General features: G+C 46.6%; 2 long non-coding RNA genes across 3 annotated transcripts; both read left to right on the top strand.

The window, feature by feature from the left end:
• The first annotated feature begins 6 nt into the window (after nt 1–6).
• LOC123627491 lies at nt 7–10,960 on the top strand. 2 transcript variants are annotated; one of them, XR_006731307.1, is made up of 4 exons: nt 7–166; nt 5,067–5,356; nt 5,682–5,912; nt 10,320–10,960. It is a non-coding gene; the product is annotated as an uncharacterized LOC123627491 (long non-coding RNA). The 2 variants fall into 2 exon arrangements; XR_006731308.1 differs by lacking the exon at nt 5,067–5,356.
• Nucleotides 10,961–10,996: 36 nt separating this feature from the next.
• On the top strand, nt 10,997–15,827 carry LOC123627490. The gene is made up of 2 exons (XR_006731306.1): nt 10,997–13,388; nt 14,033–15,827. It is a non-coding gene; the product is annotated as an uncharacterized LOC123627490 (long non-coding RNA).
• The last annotated feature ends 6,623 nt before the right edge of the window (nt 15,828–22,450 follow it).

Here is a 22,450-nt window from a genome sequence, read left to right as displayed (position 1 = left end):
AAAGACAGATTTTAGAAGAAAGTAAAAAAAAAAAAAAAATAACCAGGCAGACAAACATAGATCGGATGAGGGCCTGAAGGGGGAGGTGCCTGAAACCCCAGGAGACCCCACGGGAAGAAGCTGCGGAGGAGAAAGACCCCTGAGAGGCTGGGAGCCCAGCGACAGGGTAAGTGGAGCAGCTACATTTCCCCTCCCCTGCGTCTAAGGCTGCTGGGGGGCTCCTGGGTCTAGAGACCTGCCCACACCAGCCCAGAGACGGCCACCAGTGAGCCTCCTATGGACAGGACAGGGCACCAGACCCCCAGCTCCCTCGGGCACCTCCCGGCCTGCAGACCTGAGCCCATGGGCAGGCGCCATATTGCTTCATTCTCCCTTCCCCTTCCCTACTGGCAGCTGCCGAGAGAGGTGATTTAGCCACCACCCGGAGGCCTCCGCAGGGAGCGGGACCTCTCCCCTTGGGGACCTACAGCAGACTGAGGGGTACTCCACTGTGAGCTCCCTCCCCACCCACCCTCCCAGGCACCGCTTGCCTGGCGACTCCAGGAGAGCAGGGCAAATCCCGAGGCGGAGAGAGACCGACCCAGCCTTGGCACCCGTGGGGGACTTGAGGCCAGCTCTCCTCTCCCTGGCAGGGTCAGGGACTGATCTCCAGGGGACAGGGCTGCAGACCAGATCCCGCACACCCAAGCCTCCATCGCATTGCCCTGGGGCACAGAAGGGACATTTGTGAATGACCCTACTGAGTGTGTGTGCCCTGAGGGGCAGACCAGCGAGCCTGAGGGGCAACCCTCCTCCCATGGGAAGGCCGTTGCCCAGCCCAGGCTGCAATCTGGGCAAGCAACGTCCTGGCCTGCAGGACAGCCCGGGGGGATCCACTGGCTGGAGGTCCTGCTGCACACAGAGGCCTCGGAGAAACTGCGGAACAGGGGAGGGTGGGAAGGAGCGAGGCTGCTCCAGACTGCGGGTCTCAGACAGCCACCCCCCCCACGCAGCCTGTCCTGCTGAGAGCGGCCACTCCAGCCCCTCCCTGGCAGCTCTGCCCAGAGGCACAGACCAGACCTTTGACCCCTGCTGACAGCATCTGTGGAGCTTGAGGACAGCTCACCCCACCCGGCTCTGCCCACTCACTCCCTGACCTGCCCCCGCTGAGGTGCAGACTGAGGACACACCTGGAAGTCCCAGGGCCCCAGCCACCACCTGAGGCACTAGCGTGTCTCCAGAGGAACCAGAGCCGGTTACAGGACCCAGAGACAGCCCTGCAGCCTGTGCCTCCCGGCAAGTGCCAGCTACTGCCAGGGAGGTCACTTTGCACACCTTCTAAGTGCATTTACCGACTCATCACACAGGGTGTGGTCGAATCCCACCCACAGGCGCCGCGTAGTGGCTCAGAGACTAAACGACATGTCATCATCCAAACGAAAATCCAAAGGCAAGAAGCAGCAGGTGATCCAGATGGGAAGGAATCAGAGAAAGAACTCCGGAAGGATGAAGAATCAAACGGAAAGCACACCCCCAAAGGGGAACACCAGCTCTCTAGCAATGGACGTCAACCAAATTCAGAACATTAAAATGACAGAAGAGGAATTTCAAACATGGATTGTAAAAAAGAAACCACACAAAAATCCAGGACTTGGAAGAAAAAGTCACTAAAGAAATTGAAATATTAAAGAAAAATCAAACAGACCTTCTGGAAATGAAGAATTTATTCAAGGAATTACAAAACACAGTGGAAAGCCTCAAAAGCAGGGTAGATCAAACAGAAGAAAGAATCTCAGGGATTAAAGATAACACTTTCAATTAAATCAGTCAGTCACAGAGCAGAGAAATAAGAGCAAAGCCTACAAGAAATGTGGCATCCTGTCAAGAGGCCTAACGTGAGAATCACAGGCATCCCTGAGGGTGAAGAAGAAAATGCACGAGGGTTGGATAAGCTATTTCAGGGCACAATAGAGGAAAATTTCCCAGGCCTTGCTAAAAATCTAGATGCCCAGGTACAAGCAGCTCAAAGGACTCCTGGGAGATTCGTCACAAACAGGAAGGTACCACGACACACGGTCATCAGACTGACCAAACTAACCACCAACGAGGCCCTTCTACGAGCTGTAAGGCAAAAGAAGCAGGTAACCTACAAAAGAAAACCCATCAGAATAACAGCAGACTTCTCAACTGAGACCTTCCAAGCCAGAAGAGCCTGGGACCCCATCCTCACCCTTCTCAAACAGAATAACGCCCAGCCTAGAGTCCTGTACCCTGCCAAACTCAGTTGCTTATGCTGACAAACTATGGGTATTCAGACTTGGGTACCTGGCAGACAGTTTTTCAAAAATGAATGAAATGAAGCTGTCACTTCAAAGAAACCACTGACAGTATTTGTTACCAATAATAACATCTAAGCTTTCTAGAGAAAAGTAGAATTTTGGAAAACTTACCATTCACCACCATGAACTTGACGACTTCCCAATGCCTGAAGGTTTTCCTGATGAGCTAAGTGGATTAATGAATGTAAATTTTTGAAGTTATATATATATATCGATAAGGTGCAAGAAGCCCCTTAAAATAAGAGACTGTAGCACTCTGCCCTGAAAGAGACTGTGTTGCCCTGGCCCTTGAGATTGTTCGAAGGACTCAAAGTGAGAATTACAGGGATACGCTACATCTCAGCATCTCCGCTACAAAATAGTTCCAAGTCCTCCTGCACACACCAAAAATCACAAACAGAATGAGCAACAGAAATATTTTAATGACCCTTCAGCTGACAATTTCTTAGTTTTCCACCCAATTTTCTTGAAAGCAAAGTCTTGGAAACCATCTAACTTCCAAAAGGACTTATTAGGCTACTATAAGTTTCATTCACTTTCTTGATTTCCAAAAAATAGACCAAAAAGAAGTAATAATTTATAATAGGTACTATATATGCTAAATTATTACATGTACTATAATTATTATATGTACTCTGTCACTTAAAGGTACCTCATTTATGAAAATACAACTAGATGAAACTAGGGTTTTTTAAAACTCATATTTGGAGTTTATGATGTATTTTAATGTTGGCAATTACCAAACTTCAATTTTCTAGGTAGTTTCAAAGTATATTAAATGTCATGACAGAGAAACAGAAAAACATTCAAGAATCAATACAAAGGTAGATTGATAATGTCTTGGTGAAGAACAATTGCACTTACACATATGCGTTTGACAGAATTAGAATAGACTATCAGCATCTGAGAGGAATTAATCTTAATAAAGTAGAGTCATTTCTAGAGCTTCTTGCCTGTTGTTTTCCGAATACCAAAGAAATGTAGGAAATATAGAAAAAGAATAGTATTCTTCCCTGTACCAAGATTAAAGTAGGCATTTCTGCTTTTAAGAGTGCAGTTTAACTTACTCCATGGAGTTCACAGTCAAAAGAAAAGAAGATATTAAACCAGTAGTAATTGTGCGACTTGCAAGAAGCAAGTAATTATTGTAATAAAGTATATCATTCTGAGCATCATTCCCAGTGTTGTCCTATTACTGTAACTCTAATAAGTACAAGGTAGGAATGAATGAATGAGCAGAGAAACACCTGACAATGACAGCAGAAGAACACTTGCACCAGGAAACAAGAGTTACTATAAATTCACATTATCAAGTAATCTTCTAAGTACTCAAGGAATTAAAAAAACCACTTTTAACAGTAATTTTAAAAGTTAACAAAATATTTCTCCTATGCCATTTAATACATGTTCAAGAAAATATAGAACACTGTCTTACCTAAATATATGGAACCTTTGCTTGAAGACATCGTGTAGACCCACGAGACACAAAAATGGAATTTTTCACCTTCCTTAAAATCGTGCAGAATACACAAATAAGACACAGTCAGGTCAATGAGACTATGCATAAGATTCTTTCTTTTGATAAATAGCAAGGAGAGAGGATACCTTTCTTTGTGGATTCATAGAATTTTTTTATGAATATACATTCCAACAGGAAGGAGGGTAGGAAGGAAATCTTTGAGATTATCCAAGAAATGGAAGAGGCAATTATGTAACTTCAGGTGTCACACTGCACGATGTATTTCAATTCACACCATCCTGACCAAGGTCATCTCTACCGTCACTTCCTCACCTAACAGAAATGTGCGTGACACACAGAGACCCTGCTGTGAGTCACGGTGCCTTGACTGAAAAGGTTTTTGCTGACACCTTTATTTTGAATTATCTTTTAATTTAGGGCCCCATAGATTCAGGCTAGGTGGGTGGGTAGCTTTAAAACAAGAATTCATATGTTGAAACCTCACCCCCCATGAGATGGTGTTAGGAAGTGGGGTCCGTGGGTGGTGATTGGGGCGCGAGAGCTTCGCTTTCGTGAACGGGCTCAGTGCCCTTAGAAAACAACCCCCAGAGAGAGCTGCCCTGCACTTTCCCCCACGTGAGGACGGTCAGAAAGTGCCACCTGTGATCCAGTCGGTGGACCCCCAGGTTCCAGATCTCACAGTGCCTTGGTCGCAGATGCCGCGGCCTCCGGAACTGTGAGCCACAAATTTCCTTTGTTTTAAAGCTACCCAGTCTATGGTGTTTCGTAGAGCGGCCCACACGAAGGCTGGGCCTTGCACTTTCAGTTAAAGGCAGTAATCAATCACAAATCTGTCCACTCAGTTCTGGCTCCTGCTTCAGTCCACGTTCTCGTCCCAAACCCCACTACTGTTGCTTCAAAAACCCCTTAGGACGAAGCCCACGGCCCACTCTCGACTCTAGAACCATTACGTAATTTCTGCCATCAGACACATTTTAACTAAGTTCTGAATCTATAATAACTTCAGCCCTGCTTAACAACAAATGGAAAATGGCTTTTAATTCCTCTGCATCAAACATATCTAGCTACCACAGTCCAAGCTGGAGGCTAAAGTAAAAGTAGAAAGGCCGGAGAAATAAAGGAAAGGTCATAACGTGAAATTATATGAAGCAATATATTATCCCCTGTCGCATGCGTCCTAATATTTCTTTAGAGGACAGACACAATAAACAACACTTTCCCTAAAGAGTTGCAACACCTGCTACCGATTTTTTTTTTCCTCCCCTCAGATTGGAAATCACTGGAGGAATTCTACAAACAAGAGGATTCTGGCTATTGCTTTTAGACAGCTGGGAAATATGCTTTCAAGATGTCCCTGAGCACCCAGATGGGAGCCCAGAGACGGCTGGGGGAGGAAGATCGGGAGAGACAAAAACAGGACAGAGACAGAGATAAACCTGGAAAGACAGAGAGAGAAAATAAAATCCAGTTTCCATTTCTCATGGCAACCTGGGATATTCGCTTTGCTTGCCGATCATCTAACACACTGCTTCCATATTTTGGATTTCATAAAGCCACAGTAAGCCTTTTGCCCCAAACACCTTTTTGTACTTAATTATCAAATTCATATGCAATTGGAAGGAAATATACTCCATATGTTCCGCTCATTTACACTTAAATCATCCAAATATGGTGGTTTAACCCCAATTTGTCATTGACAGGAATTTTGGAGACTTAAATAAATTTCTGGATGCCTGTCCCCATCCTACTCTTTTGTGGTCCTCAAGTAAATACATACATCCTATTTGAATTCAAGAGTGTGAGAGATTTACAGAAGTTCCAAAACAAAGTTTTCCTCCCTCTGTTGGTTCCCCTCCAACCTCAGTGAACTGTCTCTTCCCCAGGTGCCTTTGCAAGCTCTTCCTCGTCTACCCAAACTCTCGATGTTGGGCTGATCCAGGACTCACCACTGGTTGTCGCCTTTAGTGCCACTGTCTCCCCAGGGATATCTCTTTGTCCCAGGGCTTTAGCACCATCCATATTAATACCAGATTTACATCTCTGGTACTGATCATTCCCCCGAGCTTCTGTCTTGGACGTCTGCTCTCAATTTTATGTTTGCACTTGGAAGTCACGTAAGTATCTCAAATTTAACTTTCCAAAATGAAATACATGGTACCATTTTAGCAACCCCCAGATCTTAACGTACTGGATGTGGAAACTTTGCTCCTTTATTTTCATAAAAAGAAATCGATTCCTCATGTCCCTTTGAAGGGCGTTCTCTGTGTATGGTGTCTGTGTGATTAACAACACATACTGTCAGGTTATGTTGATTCCACTTGTGAATTGTCACAGTTTAATCTGATTTGTGAGTGGTGAGAGATACGGATCCTGTTTCATTCTTCTGCGTGTGGGTATCTAATTTTCCCAGCACTATTTTTTGAATAGGGATTCTTTCCCCAGTGTATATTGTTGTCTGCTTTTTCAAAGATCACTTGGCTGTATGTGGGTGGTTTTATATCTGGGTTCTCTGTTCTGTTCCATTGTCTCTACTTTTGTGCCAATACCATGCTGCTTTGGTTACTGTCACCTTATAGTATAGTTAGAAGTCTGGTAATATGATGCCTCCCAATTTATTACTTTTGCTTAAGATTGCTTTGGCTATTCAGGCTCTTTTCTGGTTCCAAGAGTACCATAGAATTAGTTTTTCTAGATCTGTGAAATATGACGTTGATATTTTGATGGGGATTGTATTGAATCTGTAAAATCACTTTGGGTAGCATGGACATTTTAATTATGTTGATTCTACCAATCCATGAGCATGATATGTTTTTCCATTTGTTTGTATAATCTACAATTTCTTTCCTAAGTGTTTTGTACGAGATGGATTCACAGCTCAATTTTATCAGGCATACAAAGAGTTGGTACCTATTCTGCAGAAATTATTCCCTAACATTGAGAATAACTCCCCAACTCATTCTACAAAGCCAGTATCACCTCGATGCCAAGGCCAGGAAAGGGCACAACAAGATCAGAAAACTACAGACTAATATCCCTTATGGATATAGATGCAAAAATCGTCAATAAAATACTAGCAAACTGAATTCAACAACACACCAAAAAAAAAAAATAATAATAATCCACCATGACCAATTGGGCTTCATTCTAGGAATGTAAGGATGGTTCAACATTTGTAAATCAATAAATGTGATTCCCCACATAAACAGAAGCAAAAACAAAGATCACATGATCATCTCAATAGATGTAGAAAAAGCATTCAACAAAATTCAGCACACTTTCATGATAAAGACCCCCAACAAACTCAGGATAGAAGGAACATATGTCAAAATTATAAAAGCCGTATATGACAGACCCTCAGCCAGCATCTACTGAACGGAGAAAAGTTGAAAGCCTCCGCACTCAGACCTGGAACAAGGCAAGGATGCCCACTGTCACCACTTCTATTCAGCACAGTCCTGGACGTCCTAGCCAGACAGTTGGGCAAGAGAAAGAAATTAACAGTATCCAAATCAGGACAGAAGAGATCACCCTATTGCTTTTTGCAGATGATATGATCCTATATCTAGAAAACCCCAAAGATTCCACACCAAGAGACTCCTGGAATTGATAAATAAATGCAGCAAAGTCTCAGATTATAAAATCAGTGTCCACCGATCAGTAGCATTCCTGTATACCAATAACAGTCAGGCTTGGAGTCAAATCAAAGACTCCACACCATTCACAATTGCTACAAAGAAAATAAAATACTTAGGAATATACTTAACCAAGTAGGTGAAAGATCTCTACAAAGAGAACTACACAACACTGAGGAGAAAAATCTCAGATGACACATTATATTTTTATTTTTTTCAATATCTATATTAAAAGTTTAAAAGGAACATGATTAGGCCGGGCGTGGTGGCTCACGCCTGTAATCCTAGCACTCTGGGAGGCCGAGGCGGGAGGATTGCTCGAGGTCAGGAGTTCCAGATCAGCCTGAGCAAGAGCAAGACCCCGTCTCTACTAAAAATAAAAAGAAATGATTTGGACAACTAAAAATATATATAGAAAAAATTAGCTGGGCATGGTGGCGCATGCCTGTAGTCCCAGGTACTCGGGAGGCTGAGGCAGGAGGATCGCTTAAGCCCAGGAGTCTGAGGTTGCTGTGAGCTAGGCTGACACCACGGCACTCACTCTAGCCCGGGCAACAGAGCGAGACTTTGTCTCAAAAATAAATAAATAAATAAGAAAGGAAGGAAGGAAGGAAGGAAAGAAAGAAAGAAAGAAAAACTAGGCAAAACCTTTAGATCCACCTTCAAGGGAAAGAACAGAATTGCAAACCGTGATGGTAGTGTAACTGCAGAGCAATGGCCGACCTCAGCCGCAGGGCTGGACACAGAGACCAGCCGCACCAGGGTCCCTTCAGACCCATCTGCACACACAGCACAGAGACACCAGCATGGAGAGGGAGGCACAGCAGCACTAAATACCGGGGGGATGCCTGCAGCCCAGGGTTGAGTGGCGTGGGCTGGTCCAGAGGGGCCGGCTTCCTTCCAGTGAGCACCTGTCCCTTCCCGCCGGCTGTGGCCGACCCCATCAATCGTCCGTTTCAAGAGGCCTCGATTCATCACCAACTTGGAGAAAGAATTAACCTAATGGTCTTGCCACTGATGAAAAATACACTGACAGGGTTGGACCATTTCGTCCAAATTTGCCTCTATTAAATTCACATGTGCGGCAAAGCAGTTGGTACCCGCGTATCAGTTACAACATGTGGATTTTGCAAAGTGAGAGCATGGCCGGGGCGGGGGGGGGGGGTTAATTGTAAATGCACCTTGTAAGCAGCCCTAAGTCATCAAGGAGGATCATTTCCCCACTGGGAACGTTAACACGCGTGCACACACGCACACACACACCTTAAAACACATGAAACTCTCTCTTTGCTTCCCCCATGCCTAAAAATACAAAAGGAGAAAAAGAAAAAAAGAAGAAAAGAAAAAAGGAAATAGAGAGTGAATGAATGAATTGCATCTTTGACCTCTCCCCTCAGAAAGAACATAGCAAAGCAACGCTTTTCTCCTATGGGCTGTTCAGTTCACAGTTTCCAGGCAGCGTCATGGGGGAAACTCTACGCGCAAAAGGAGAAATCCCGTTTTCATAACAGTTACACACCAAGGACGCTAAAGCTCAGGAGCTTAGATACTGTCCCCTGTTTCAGTTTGTACTTTTGCTACTGTCTCTCCCGCTAGGCTTTCTCTAAGAGAAACTGTTCTTGGTGATTGGCAACATTTTCATTAACACTGGAAGCGTGAGCTTGTCCCACAGTAAAGGAGAGAGCTACATTTTGGTATTGGACAATAACACTCTCTCCATTCGAAAGATCAAATGGTTTCCATGTATCAGATCCCTGGATGAGAAATAAGTGTGTGGAGGAGAATTCTGATGTCCTGGGGAGGGGGGGGGATCCTATCCAGGCAGCTGACAATGAGACCAAAAAAAGACTCTGAATGCGGTTATTGCTGTTACTATATTCCTTAGGTCCTCAGCCTTAGACCAAAAAAAAAAAGAAGAAGAAAAGAAAATACATTTTCATATGGGGCTAGAACACCTTCAAATTTAACTTTTACATAACCATAAAATATCAATATTATTAATAATAATAAACTTACTATTTTGAGTGCTTAATGTACGCCAACGTCGTGCTTTCGTGTTACCTCTGAACCTTCGCACGGACTCCGCGGAGCAGACGTGATTAGCGGCATCTGGCAGATGGGACGATGAGGCTCCTCCGGCCCCAAGGCTGGAGGACAGCAAGAGACGAAATGTCATGCACAAACGTCCGACTTCAGAGCCTGCGCTCTGAAATACTACGTAATTCCACCAATAAATCAGTGTTCACTAAGAACATACACACAGTCAAAAAAATAGAAGTGAGAGGAGGCCAGGGCCCCAGTTGAGGCTCGGCTTCCCCAACCCCTTGAGCTCCACGATTCCACGACGGCAGCCGGCCGTACCCCGCACGGGAGAGAGTTTCGCTTCGAGCCCTTGATTCTGAAACCCTGGGAGGGACACTGGCCGGAGCAGCACCAGGCAGCGACTCCAACGGGGCAAGAACACTCTGGAAACATGCACCGTATTTTGAGTGAGTCATGTCGCCCGGGTGGACGTACCCTGGCTTGGGGCTGCTTCCACGGAGCTCTAGCGATGGGATCACACTGTCGTGACACTTGTCCCAGGTGCCAGCCCAGCCACAAATCTCCCCTGGAGTGACCCCAGCTAGCTTGTTATCCAAGGAATAAAACTTGTGACCTTGCTAAGTTAACCTTCCTCCTAAGCGGGTGGATAGATGCTTTGATATTGGCTGAGATTGCATTTCATAATCGGACAAAGACAAAAGACTACAGAATGAAGACATGCTAAACACAAATATTTAAGTGTCCTGAGCCTGTATTTGTGACAGAGATGCCGTCATTACCTGGTGTGTGTGTTTGTGTTTTGGGGGGAATGCAGGCGGGAGAAAATGCATTCTTTGTTTTTAGCAGGGCGGGATTCGAGTAGTGCCGTCCACACTGCAACCCGAGGCAGCTGCTATTCACTGGGGAAATACCAAGGCCGGGCACAGTCAGAGGCCACAGAACAAAATGGTTATAGCCGGTTGGTGCCAACCCCCACCCCTCCAGCTTGTTGATGGAAAAATCAGCCGAATGACTCTGGGTTGACCTAGTCTTTGAGAGGGAGGTATTGGGTGGCAGTTATTCCTAAAGAGAGGTCACTGTTAAAGACGACAGAAAGCAGCTGGTAGAGTCATTAACCACTGTGGTTTCAAAGCCTGGGTATTAACGTAAAGCCTCGTGCTTGTTTCAGATGGAAGCCGGAGTTCCAGAAAAGACTAAACAGTCTCTGTGGGTGTGAGAAGGTCCTGTTTGAGGAGCTGCGTGGTCACAATGAGCAGGAAAATGTTTACCTGTGAACACTGTCAGCCGAGAGGCTCCCAGAAGCCTCGGAGCAGTGGGTGGCCGCTGATTACCGTCCCGGAGCAGAGAGGGACACTAGAGCCCAGATCTCCATGGTAACCGTCTCCGGGTCTCCTGGTGACGGAGGAGGTTTCTGCAGATGACACTGTCCGACACGTGGGGCCTCTGGGCGGGAGAATGCTGATTTTGACAGTGACGAGAACGTAAAGAGAAACGTGTTCCTTTGTAGATCATGAAACAACTTCTGAACTCAGCTCACAGGCTGAGCCGCCGCCCCAGGGAGAGGGGACGGCACCACTGACAGAGCTGGGCCAGGGCGGTCTCGTCACCCTGACACTGCCCCAGCTCTCGGGTACCGACCGTGCTGGTGCCAGACCTTAGCTGTCTCCTGGATCCTGACATCAGAAGAAAGAAGAAAAAAAAAATGCAGTGCCTCGAGGGGAAAAAAAGTCAAGGTGAATAAATAAGAAGGAAAATGACTGGTGAGTTTCATCCGGAAAGGAGACTCGTCTGTTTCCAAGGAGGAGGAGAGACCCAGAGAAGGGGGTTCCTCCGTGTCGTGAACTGGAAGCTCGGGCAGCGGCCTGGTCGTCCGAGCTCCCCAGACTCCCTGATCTTGGCCCAAAATAGTTTCTGGTTTCCATTCTGCCAGTCGCCTGGAGGCTTTACCGGGGAAGACGATTCATAAAATGACCCAGAATTCACCCTCCGTAGGTGACAGGACACTTACTCCTTACGTATCTTCTAGGCCTTAGCCCGTGACCAAATAATTTCCTAAAACTGTTTCTGTGTCTGCCCGGCTCCAAACAGTCAGACTGGGTTTTGCCACCACCTGGAGCCGCTTTCTGTCCCCGACCCTGGGAGCCGAGAGCCCCCCCGGGCTCCCTGCGCCGTCTGGGACGGAGAATGCAGAGGGCAGGTCTCCGGGTCCACTTGCGACTCAGGGTTTGTAACTTGTTTTTTTATTGTTGTTGTTTTTCGAAGTCCTAACCCTCAGGCCAGTGGCAGACGGGTTTATGTTCCCTGGGCAGAGACCGTCCCCCTGGGGCTGGAAACGGGAGGGGCTGCGTCTACATCCAACGTCCGAGGTTTTTAACATTGTGTCCCTGTCGTCGTCTACTGTCATCTCCATGTAACCACAGAAACGTGGCAGCCTCCATCGTCTGATGTTTTCTTTCTCTGTAAGACATCTCCGTCTTCCCAAAGCACGAGCTGCTTCCAAAAAGAGAAGCAAAAAGGAAAACCTTTGCATTTGCCGGTTTTCGCCGTTCAGTCACCTGCGTCCCTATTGGGGTTCGGGAGCTGGCCTGCCTCCCCCGTCACCGTGCAGGCTGGGTGACGCCTGTCTCTCCAAGAGCATCGTTTGCGGGCACACGCCTTCGCTGGCCGCCTTGCTCTTCCTCCTCCTTTCTGGAACGGCTTTGAGAATTCCGACAGGGGCTGCCGGCCTGGACGTGTGTTTAGTTTTCCCTGGGAAGACTGACCAGCAAACTCCTCGGGTGCCCTGGAAATCGTAGTCACAGGGCCCAGGGGTGACGACTAACCACCGCAGGTCACCCTCTGCCCCTTTTAGTCCATTCAAGAGGTCTTTTCCCTGATGAGATAAAAATGCTTTTTTAAAAAAACAAACAAACAAAAATACTGCTATTGCTACAAATCTGTAGCTCGACAGCCCTGGGAAGCAGTAGAGAAAGGATCCCCCAGCCCCCGAGAGCCAGTCCTCAAATCTCAGCTGTTTGTCCAAATACTTGACATCAGCTTCCTCTTGGAATGTGCTCTATCTCAAAGAGAAGGAAAAAATAAGCCAAACAGTCCGTTGCTTACAAGCTGGTAGGAAAAGGCCAACCCATGATAAGCTTGAGCTTCTATTTTAAGGCTTTATTTTTCCAAATAAATCCACATAAACAAGAATTTCAGAACCTAAATAGCCGCTAAAAAGCTACTTCATTGCCGGTTTGCCTGAAAGCCGAGGCTGGAGCTGCCTGGGCTGGATTCTGGCGGGACAGACCTCCGGTCGCAGTAAAGAAACAAACAACCGAATCCTCCTCCCCCAGGTCTGAAGTCTTCCCTGAACTGGCAGGAGTCTGCACAGCGGGATGAGGGGATGTCCCAGGTCATTTTCCTGTGGACTGTGTGGCTCTGCGCGAAACAGAGCCTGTGTCCCCTGTGCCGATGGCTGTCACTGGCCCGTCTGGCACGAAGGCTCAAGGTCCTCCCTCACCTTTTCTGGGGAGAGTCTGCCCTACGCCGGCGTGTGTGCCTCCCCTCTCGTTCCTCTCCACACACAGGTGCTTTTCAATGTCTGGATTTCCCTGTGAGTCTCACGTTTGCCTCTCGGTGCCGTGGATGTTCGGTTGCGTTTCCTGAGACACCCGCAGATCGGCAGTTCCTCGGCAGCTCCCGAGCCCACAGCACCATCCCTGCCTCCAGCAGCCCCAGCCTGATCCCAGACTACGCCACCCTCCTGCCAGCCCTCTGAGTCAGAGGAGACAGAAAACTGTCCCTTGGGAGCTTCCAGATACGCCAGAACGTCACAAACAAGTTCCACTATTTTCCTTTCATCCTGGGAGGGGAACCATGAATCGGGCAACTCTCTCCCCCTGTGCTGCATTGCACCAGCCAGGTGGGACGGCCAAGGTGAGCAAGAACGCCACGAAATTTCCTACCCTTTGAATGTTTCTAGATTAGGCATTGGCTTAGATGCTGCAGATTCTTAACTGGTTTCTTGCATTCCTACAAAGCTGCTTTTCCCCGTATGTTGTTGTTTAACTGGAATTTCCATGAGGGAGTAAGGCCTGCAGCTTCCTCCTCCAGCACCTTGGTGACATCACTCTCGAGCCCACATACCTCACCTACACGCTGTCGCTTCCTATCTGAGGACAAGACACACACACACGAAACAGAGCGACTTCAGCCAGTGTACAATTAAGTAGAAAATCATGAGTACAGGGTAAGGATAGAGGAGAATAATTAAATCTAGAATAATAAGAATAAACTTCATGGAAGAAAAGAGGAAATTGGGCTGGGTCTTACACAAATGCACGAATTTACAGAACAGGCCAAATTTCCTTCCATAAAGGAAGAAATCTTGGGTCTCCAGACCCTGCTAAGATCATTCTGAGACATTTTCCCTGAGTCCAAGGATGAGGAAAAGGAACTTGGTCTTTCATAATAAAGGGTGAGAACAATTTATTTATTTATCTATCTATCTATCATCTATTATTTTGGCAGACTGACAGCTGACATGTAGAAGTAAGCTCTGTGGTCTTTATTATCTGCAGGGACATAAACATTTTGAAATCCCATCACTCGGCAGACAAGAAGCTCTGTCGTTTGAGGCATTAAGTGGCTGAAATACTCCGGCCCGCCGTGATTCTCAGGCATGCACAACTAGCTTAGACCAAGGTCAAGCCGACATTTGGAGTCCGAGCTGGTGCTGTGCTTGGCGTTTACAAGATCGTCTGAAAGGCTTGTGTGTTTTACTTCATATTGTTTTTAACTGCTCCATTTTCCAGATGTTTATTCCTAGAGCAATTCCCACAGAAGTAGGGGAAATCCTTTCGAAAACCCGGATGGCTCAGACCCCTTTGGGCCAGAGATTTTAGACTAAACTAAATAAAACTGGGAAGAAAAAGGTGCTGGCAAATGTGTGTTTGAAGATTCTGAAGAAATCCTCTACCCAAAAACAACAAAGGCGGGACCAGGAAACAAAGGATTAATTTCACGTTGCCCCATTAGCTTACCACCTGCTCTGTCTGATTGTTGCTCGGCGGAAGGGGGAAAAGGCTAATCTGTAGCACATTTTTATCAACAAACTTGCAGAAAACCCGGCCTAATTATCCCACTGAACCTGTGTCCTCCCGCTGCAAGGCCGTTTCCCGCCCTGGCCGAGAGCCAGCGGCCGCAAGCTGGCGTCCATAAGCAGGGCTAGTGACAGCCCGTGCCGCTGCGGGACCGCCGTGATTGCCCGGGGCCGCTTACAGATCCATCAGTTTATGACCATATTCCAGAAGGAGGGGTGGGAGGTTGGCAGAGCGGGATTCCTGGTGCTGCAGCGTATGGACCAGCTTCACTCGGGACCCCAGATCACTTCCTGCTGAAGAAAATTCAGTGGGCTTTTCCCTCTAAACTGGATGCTTTCCTGACAAAATCAGGGTAGTGTGGGGGAAGAGGAGGGATCCTTCTGGAAGTCAGAAGTCCCTGTTCACCCTGTTTCTCTAGCCCTGAGCAACCTGGGCCGGCCACGAAAATCACAGAGACCAGAACTCGATCCACTTACAGGCCGGTGGTTCTGCAGGATGCTGTTCTCCCGGGTCAGAGACTTACCGAGTAGACGCGCAACGGATACTGCTCGTAAAACACATTATGCACCAGAGACTAATCCCGATTCTCAGACTCTAACTTTAAATAAGGCAAAGCCCGCCTGCCCTTCATGGAGCTTACAATGCCGTAGCAGGAAGACAATAAACAAACATACACATAACACAACGTCAAGAACTACAGTAGTATAATTAGTGCTGTGGGAAAAATAAAGGAGGAGCGGATAGACAGTGGGGCTATTTTATCTGGGGCCACGGGGGACATCTTTCAGAGATCTTTGAGCAGAAATCCCCCTGAAGGAGGGAAGGAGTCAAAGGATCCATGAAGCCCGAGAGCTTGAGCCGAGGGCACTGCTGGGTGTGAACCGAGTACAGCAAAGGGATCCGTGTGAGCACAGTGGTCAAAGAAAAGGCAGGAGGTGAGAACAAGGAGGAAGCAGGGGTGTCGGGGTCTTCCGGGCTTTTCCAGAAGTTTCGATTGACCCTGCGGTGCTGCTGGAGCACCTTGAATGGCGGAATCGCAGGCTCTTGCCCTGGCTGTGAGGTTCCGGCTGCTCTGCCGGCAGGGCCAGGAAGGCAGGTGCAGGTGGGAGAGGCCAGGACGGTGTGATGGGGCTCGGACGGTGGTCACGACTTCGCAGCACTGGGAACAAGTGAAGCCCAAACCCACCAGGAATTGCTCCATTACTCCACGCAGCGTGGTGTTTCCTGACCCTCCCCCCACCCTTTCTTAGGGTTAAACACATTCAGGCTGTGATGAACGGTTTGCCATTTGGCTGTTTCTTGCCGAGTACAGGCCTCATCTTTTCCTCCTGGTTTTCAGAAACACCAAGTGAATGGCCACACTCGGTGGCCCCTGTTGCCTTCGGGGATGGGGACTCACCTCTTTTGTTTTCCCCCCGGGTGCTGCGATGCTGCTTGGAGGAGGAGGGCAGGAGACCGTGACGGTCACACGTCCCAGGCCTGGACGGAGAGAGCTTGGGTTCAGGCCCCGGCTCTGACAGTCACTGGGTCACTTGGACAAGTGACTCAATCAATCTCTTTGTGCTTCAGTTTCCTCATTTGTAAAGTGGAGATTATAGCAGTGCCTTCTTCCTAGGGTTTTGAGGATTAAGTAAAATATGTAAGAGCCTTAGAATAAAAGTGCTCAACAAATAATTATTATACTCACAAAATGAGTGATCCCCCCCCCCAAAGTCAGACACGAAAGGACAGACCACGTAAGCAATCCTCCCCGGTATCGCCTTAAAGTCTGGGGACTATAACATAAAAACCCTGATTTCCCTTGGCACCCATGAGAAATCCATCTCTCGCTAATAAATCTAGATTTGCTTTTCTCAAAGTGAGTTTAACGTTCTGCAGGATCTTAGTGAGATTTGGGGGCAAAAAAGATATTCTTTGATAAAATAAATGCAAAATAATCAATTAAACACATTCATTTTCCAACAGATTTCTTAGAGCCTTTAACACAGTAATTTATAGTGTAACTATCCAAGGATCAGATGCATAGGTGACATTTTTTTTTTTTAATTTGTAGGACCGTGGAAAATTTTTTAAAGCAGTACCAGATTAACGCTTTTGGAATACATGTAGTAAAATGATAGTATCAATTATATCAGCTTATTCTCAGCCCCTGTCACTGGGATATAATTAATTTTAAAAGTTACTTGTGTTTGCTGTTCCAAAAAAAAAAAAAACACCTATAAGTAATTTACTATATAAAATATTTAGTGAACTGTAAAGTCCACGCACTGTTGCGATCGGCTCCCTCGGATTACAGGGGCGCCTCCTAATCGCACTCCTTGGATAGAGCAGGGGTCACTCATGCTCACGTCATCCAGATGCTTTGTCCTTCATCTCGTTGTATCTTTCCCCGGCACAGGCTGCCCTGCGGCAAAATCCTTTTCTAAATTTTTCCCACTCTCTGCTAACGATAGTTGTCTTATTGAAGACTTTCTCCATGGTCCCTGTCTCTGTCCCAAGGCAATGGTGACCACAGGTCCAGAGTCCCCACGGCTTTGGCCAAGGGTAAATATCACAGCAGTGCAGCAGACCCGCCGTTCCTGGGGAGAGGCTTTATAGGACTTCTGACTGAAGCCGGACATGGAGCTGACCTCCCCAGGGATGGGCTCACAAAGATGCCCACACCATCCCGAGTCGCAGCGGGAACCGAGAGTTCACCCTGTTCAGTTTCTCCGGACGCACGTGTGACCACAGCGCCATATTCCTGCCCACGCGTACAGTTGGCAGTGGCTTGGCATCTCACTGGGAAAAACAATTTTATGACGACTTCGATCTTGATCTTAGTCAGCAAAGTCACCATCCTGTGCTATTTGTCACAGGTCAGAGAGGCCCTGTGCAAATACCCCTTTGTGAATAAAGGGAAGGATTCAAAGTGCACGTCCTACCAAGATGGGTCAGTCACGGCCGCCCGACAGAAGTCCAGTTTGACATTTGAACCGACGTCTTTCTGTATCAGGGTGTGTCTGTGTTCTCTCGGACACTCCGGCTTGACCACGTCCACCCACAAACGTGTGTGTGGGTCTCAGTCCTCCATTTGCTGGCAGGTAAACTGGCAGTGTACGTGCCACATGGGATCGCTCACGTCACAACAGCAAATCAGATGGTTTGTGTGAAAGCCTCACTTTCCCTAATGTTCGTTCCATCCACTGCTGATAGTCTTTAAAATGCTCCAGAAAATAAATCCAACTTTCAGGTGTGAGGGAAGTTGCTAATTCTCCTGGTGTCTCTTCTACACAAGCTCTACCCTCCACCCTCCGACCCACGGAAGCCCCAGATCACAGGAAGTAACAACTTCTTACAGGAACAGACGTGAAACTAATTTCTCTTTCCAGCTCAGCAATGTAGCATGGAACAGCCAGGAACCGGGACGGAAATGTGACTGTATCTCTGTCTCCTGATCAAAAGATCCTGAACCCGATGTTAAGATGAACTGCTGGGTCTTTTCTTCATAAAATTTGCATTGCTCAAAATGTCAGGATTTAAAAAAAGAAAAAAATCCCCAAAGATGGAATCATGAAGATGAGGCAGAACCTTTTCATAAAATAGGAAGTTAATTTCCTAAGGTCACCTCCAACCAGTCTCTAGAAAAGAGAAATACGAAGTACAGGAGACCCAGTATTGGGGGCAAATGCTCATTAGTTCTCTGAGTCACCCCACCCTGGTCACCTGTCACTTAGAGAAACCCACTTGCCCAGAGAAACCCAGATGAGAATAAGGTTTTATCGTCTTAGCCCCTAAGTCATTCCCATTCCCACTGAAAATATGCGTCTGTTGTGTCCACCAATACGAGGTCACAGCGATAGTGTGAAATTAGGAAGACCCAGACATAGTGCTACTCCAGGATGAGGTACGAGGTCCTCTGAGACCTTCTTCTCCACCCCCCTGCCACTCCTGTCGGGCTCCAGACACCACGTGAGTCCCCTCAAGCCACAGAACTGTCTCCCACACCGAGGAGGCTGCCAGGTGAGGGAGAAAATGAAATGACATGAAGACAAGATCCTTGTCTCAAAGGCTTTGTGCCCCCAAAGTGTTAGCTTGCACACTGATCTGGAAAATAATTAAACCACACAAAATACTGGTTTTCAGAAGTTTGGACCCAAAATTTAGCTCATGTTTCAAATGTGCAAATAGATAGAAAAAAGAAAATGCGGTATCGATTTTCATCTGAAGTCTCTGTTCCTTGGGCTACTGTGGGCGGCGCCAGCCACTTCTTGCGCCTCTCCAGAAATGGCCTCAAGTGCAAGAATATTATTCCCCACCGTGATCACGAGGTTGGAGCTAAAACAAAAGCCTCTCCTTGCAGCAAACAAGCGATACGTTGATAATTACTCTGGCCAGTGTCTGGCCAGGTTAGATTTCAAGTCAAGTCAACTCAGTTTTAACCGAGCATTCCCGAGAGCCCCACCGCGCGGAATGACAGCCAACAGCCTTGTGCTCAAACGCATCAGACACTCCGATGCCAAAATCACAAGCTTAAATATACCACTGTGTACAGGAAAGTCTGCAAAATCCATTAAGATCCCAGAGGTCTTCTGAGATATTTTCTCTCCTCCTCAATATTTTTAGCCAGTGTTTCTACAACAAGTTTGGGGCAGTGAAAGGGTGTCACCTTCCCCCATAACCGATCTTTTCCTTTTGGTTTAATTCCACACTGATTCTGTTGAAATCATAATAATTTTACTGGCTAAATACGTCGATGTTTCAAGGTTCTTTTCAAGTCTGTGCCATTGGAGACACAAGGAATCAGAAGGTGAAATATTATTTTCAATGATGATTTCTTCCACTTTTTTCAAAAGTCAGATTGCTTTAGTGAAAATGAATATTTTTCAGAAATATGTCTTTAGTTTTTTCTGTTTTAAAATATCCACCCGTGAAGTGATCTCTTTTTCCTCAACTGTGCTAGGATTATAGTTGCTACAGTAAAACCCTGGGAGTAATGTACTGTACATAATAAAACTGATAGTTTATTAAGTTTAATAATAAAGCTATGGGCAAAGCAAAGGCTAACATATTAGGGAGGTAAACCATTCTGACCCGGGCCATAGCTTTATAGATTTTTAGCATCTGCAGGTAGTTATTGCAGCATTTTACTATCTCCAGTTCAATATAGTCTTCTGATTAAAAGCCCACTTACTCCTTATCTGGTTATTCTTTTATTAACTTGAAGCCAGCATGCCTCACAGAATGCAATTTAGCCAGACACCTTGTCTAGGAGCAGACGGGAAGAATGCTTTGAAAAGATGAACAGTTATTCATGTAAAATTATAAAGAAGAAAACTGAGAATCCAAAGGGGAGCCATGATCCTCAGAGGACTTTGGCTGTAGAAAAAAACTCTATCCCTCGCGTGGGAGAGTCTGTTCTCTGCAGCCTGAACCAGGTCTTCAACCAAAATGCTCCACTGAGGCCGAGAAGGGAGGTGGCTGGAGTGAAGCCATGGCTGAGCCCGGGGCACTCACGGAACATGCTGGAATGTGGCCAGACATCCCCGGAGTCTCCGCACCTGTCTTCTCTGCCAGCGTTCCCCAGTGCTCACGGACAGGTGTGATGGAGACATCACCAGACTAAGACGGCTCACGTGGGTGACAGAGAAGTGAGGGTGTGTGTTGGGAGAACTGTGTTGATCAGGGTTCTTCAGAGAAACAGAGGGAGAGATGAGAGGGGATTTATCGGGGAAATCATCTCACAGGATTATGGAGGCTGAGAAGTCCCCGACGGGCTGTCTGCAGGGTGCAGACACTGGGACCGGGGCTCAGTCCAAGTCCGAAGCCTCAGAACCAGGGAAGCTGACGCTGTAGCCGTCCTGGGCTGACGGCTGAGAACAGGGGCTGCTGGCGTGAGTCCCTGGAATTCCCACGTCCAAGGACAGGAGCCTCATGTCCCAGCTCTGGGAGACAGAAAGGAAACCACCTTTTTGCTCTTGGAGTTTACTCTGGTCGCTAAACTACTAATACACACAACAACATGGCTCTTAAAAACATCTGAGCAAAGGAAACCAAACCCAAATGTAACAAGGGATCATTCCATTTATAGGAAGTTTTAGACGAGGCAGAACTAATTTATGGTGGCGGAATTCAGAACCTCCCCTAATGGGAGGTGAGAATTGATGGGAAAAGGGAAGAGGGAAACTTAATGGAGATGTTTCATATCTTGATTCGGGTGGAGGGTGCACCAAGGAGAACATCGATTGATTCTATGTTTGATTAAAACACACACAACTGTGCACACTGAAAATCCGTGCACTTCACTGCAAATTTTACCTCAATTAAAAAAAAAAATCAAGATAGAACTAAAATACTGGACAACGGTAGAATATAAGTTGAACGGAAATATGGTTGCAGTTTACATTGTTCTGCTGTCTCTTAGAATGAAGGGAAAGATAGTTAATCTTTTCACTTTTAAAGTTAAACATGGATGTTAAAATTTCTAATTATCCAAAGATTAGAAGTAGACAGCGAACCTCCCCAAACAGCAGCAGGGGGAGAAGGAAACGGGGGGTGTAGCGGGAAGAGGGAAGCACATTTCAGGCTCTTGAAGCCTCAACATTTACAAACTAAGCCAGCTGGCAGAGGCGGGGGAGAAAACACAAAATAACCAAAGTAACACAGTAGAGATTACACATCATTGTGGCATGACGACAAGGGTTTAGCCCATGTCATTTCGTAACCAGATGTTACATTCATTTGTGCGAATTTACACATTTCACTTAACTTCCCTTGTAAAACAGTTTCAACAAATTCATCTCTAAGTTTTTTCCAGTTAACTCAGGGCCCAATTTGGAAGAAACTCTTGAAAGAGACGAAAATCACAACATAGACACATATTCACATGTAATCATAATGTATACACAAATATTTACCTTTATGAGACTCCAAATGCCTTTTTTGTTTGTTTGTTTGTTTGTTTGTTTCCTTCAAAATGTAAACTCCAACGCCCCAGTGTAGCTAAGGGTTTGGCTCGAAAATGTTTTCAACTGAGATGAGAGATCCTCCCATTAAGGCATTTAGGAACCAGATAAATAAACATCCGTCCACTCCCTTCGGCTCACCGGGTCTCTGGGGCTCCCCTGTCCACCTCTTCCCCAGTGTTTGCCTCATTAATAGATTCATTTGATACTTCCCTGGGAATTTGCCACCTTTGCCGGGTGACTTGGGGCAAACAGCTCATCAGAGTCTGGGGTCCCTGCAGGTGGCAGACACTGGCTGGTGTCTCCAGAGAACCCTGGTAGGTCCTTAATTAGCCTGTTAGCGGAAAGAGAGAGGAGGGAGGAAGTTACACGAGCACTTCTAGCTACTCCCCTTTCAAGGCAAACGGAGGTGGCGTGTGAGCCAGACCTCGCCTGACCAGGAGGGTTTCATGAAATAGAGAAAAAGACAGACATTCTAGGTGGAAATGCAGGGAGATGCCAGAACACTGTGGATCGGGGCCCTGCGTGGCCTGAGGGGTGGACGGTGGCTGGAGGGCCAGAGCCCAGAGAGCAGGCGCCGAAGATCAGGACAGCAAAGAAATTAATTAAATGAATTACATTGTATTTTAATTGAAGTAATTAAATTACTAAAAAATGATTTATTTTTTAAATTTAAATTAATTATAATTAATCAATTCATTTCTTAAAGTAAGCTTTAAGAACATCATTTTATGCACTCCTATAAATAAGAGGAAATCCCCACTCTTTTTTTATTGCTATATAATATTTATACATATTTACGGGGCACCTGGGCTATCTTGTTCCAGGCACAGAAACGCCCGCTCTTTAAGGTTGAAAATGATCACGTGGAAATGGGTGGTCCCTGGCCTCCTCCCCATCCCTCCTCCTCCCTGTCCCTCCTCCCTGGTCCCTCCTCCCCTGTCCCTCCTCC

The sequence above is a fragment of the Lemur catta genome, chromosome 25 (assembly GCF_020740605.2).
Source record: "Lemur catta isolate mLemCat1 chromosome 25, mLemCat1.pri, whole genome shotgun sequence".
Classification (NCBI taxonomy): domain Eukaryota; kingdom Metazoa; phylum Chordata; class Mammalia; order Primates; family Lemuridae; genus Lemur; species Lemur catta.
Note: the sequence above shows the minus strand (reverse complement) of the source record. Positions and strands in the feature narration are given on the sequence as shown.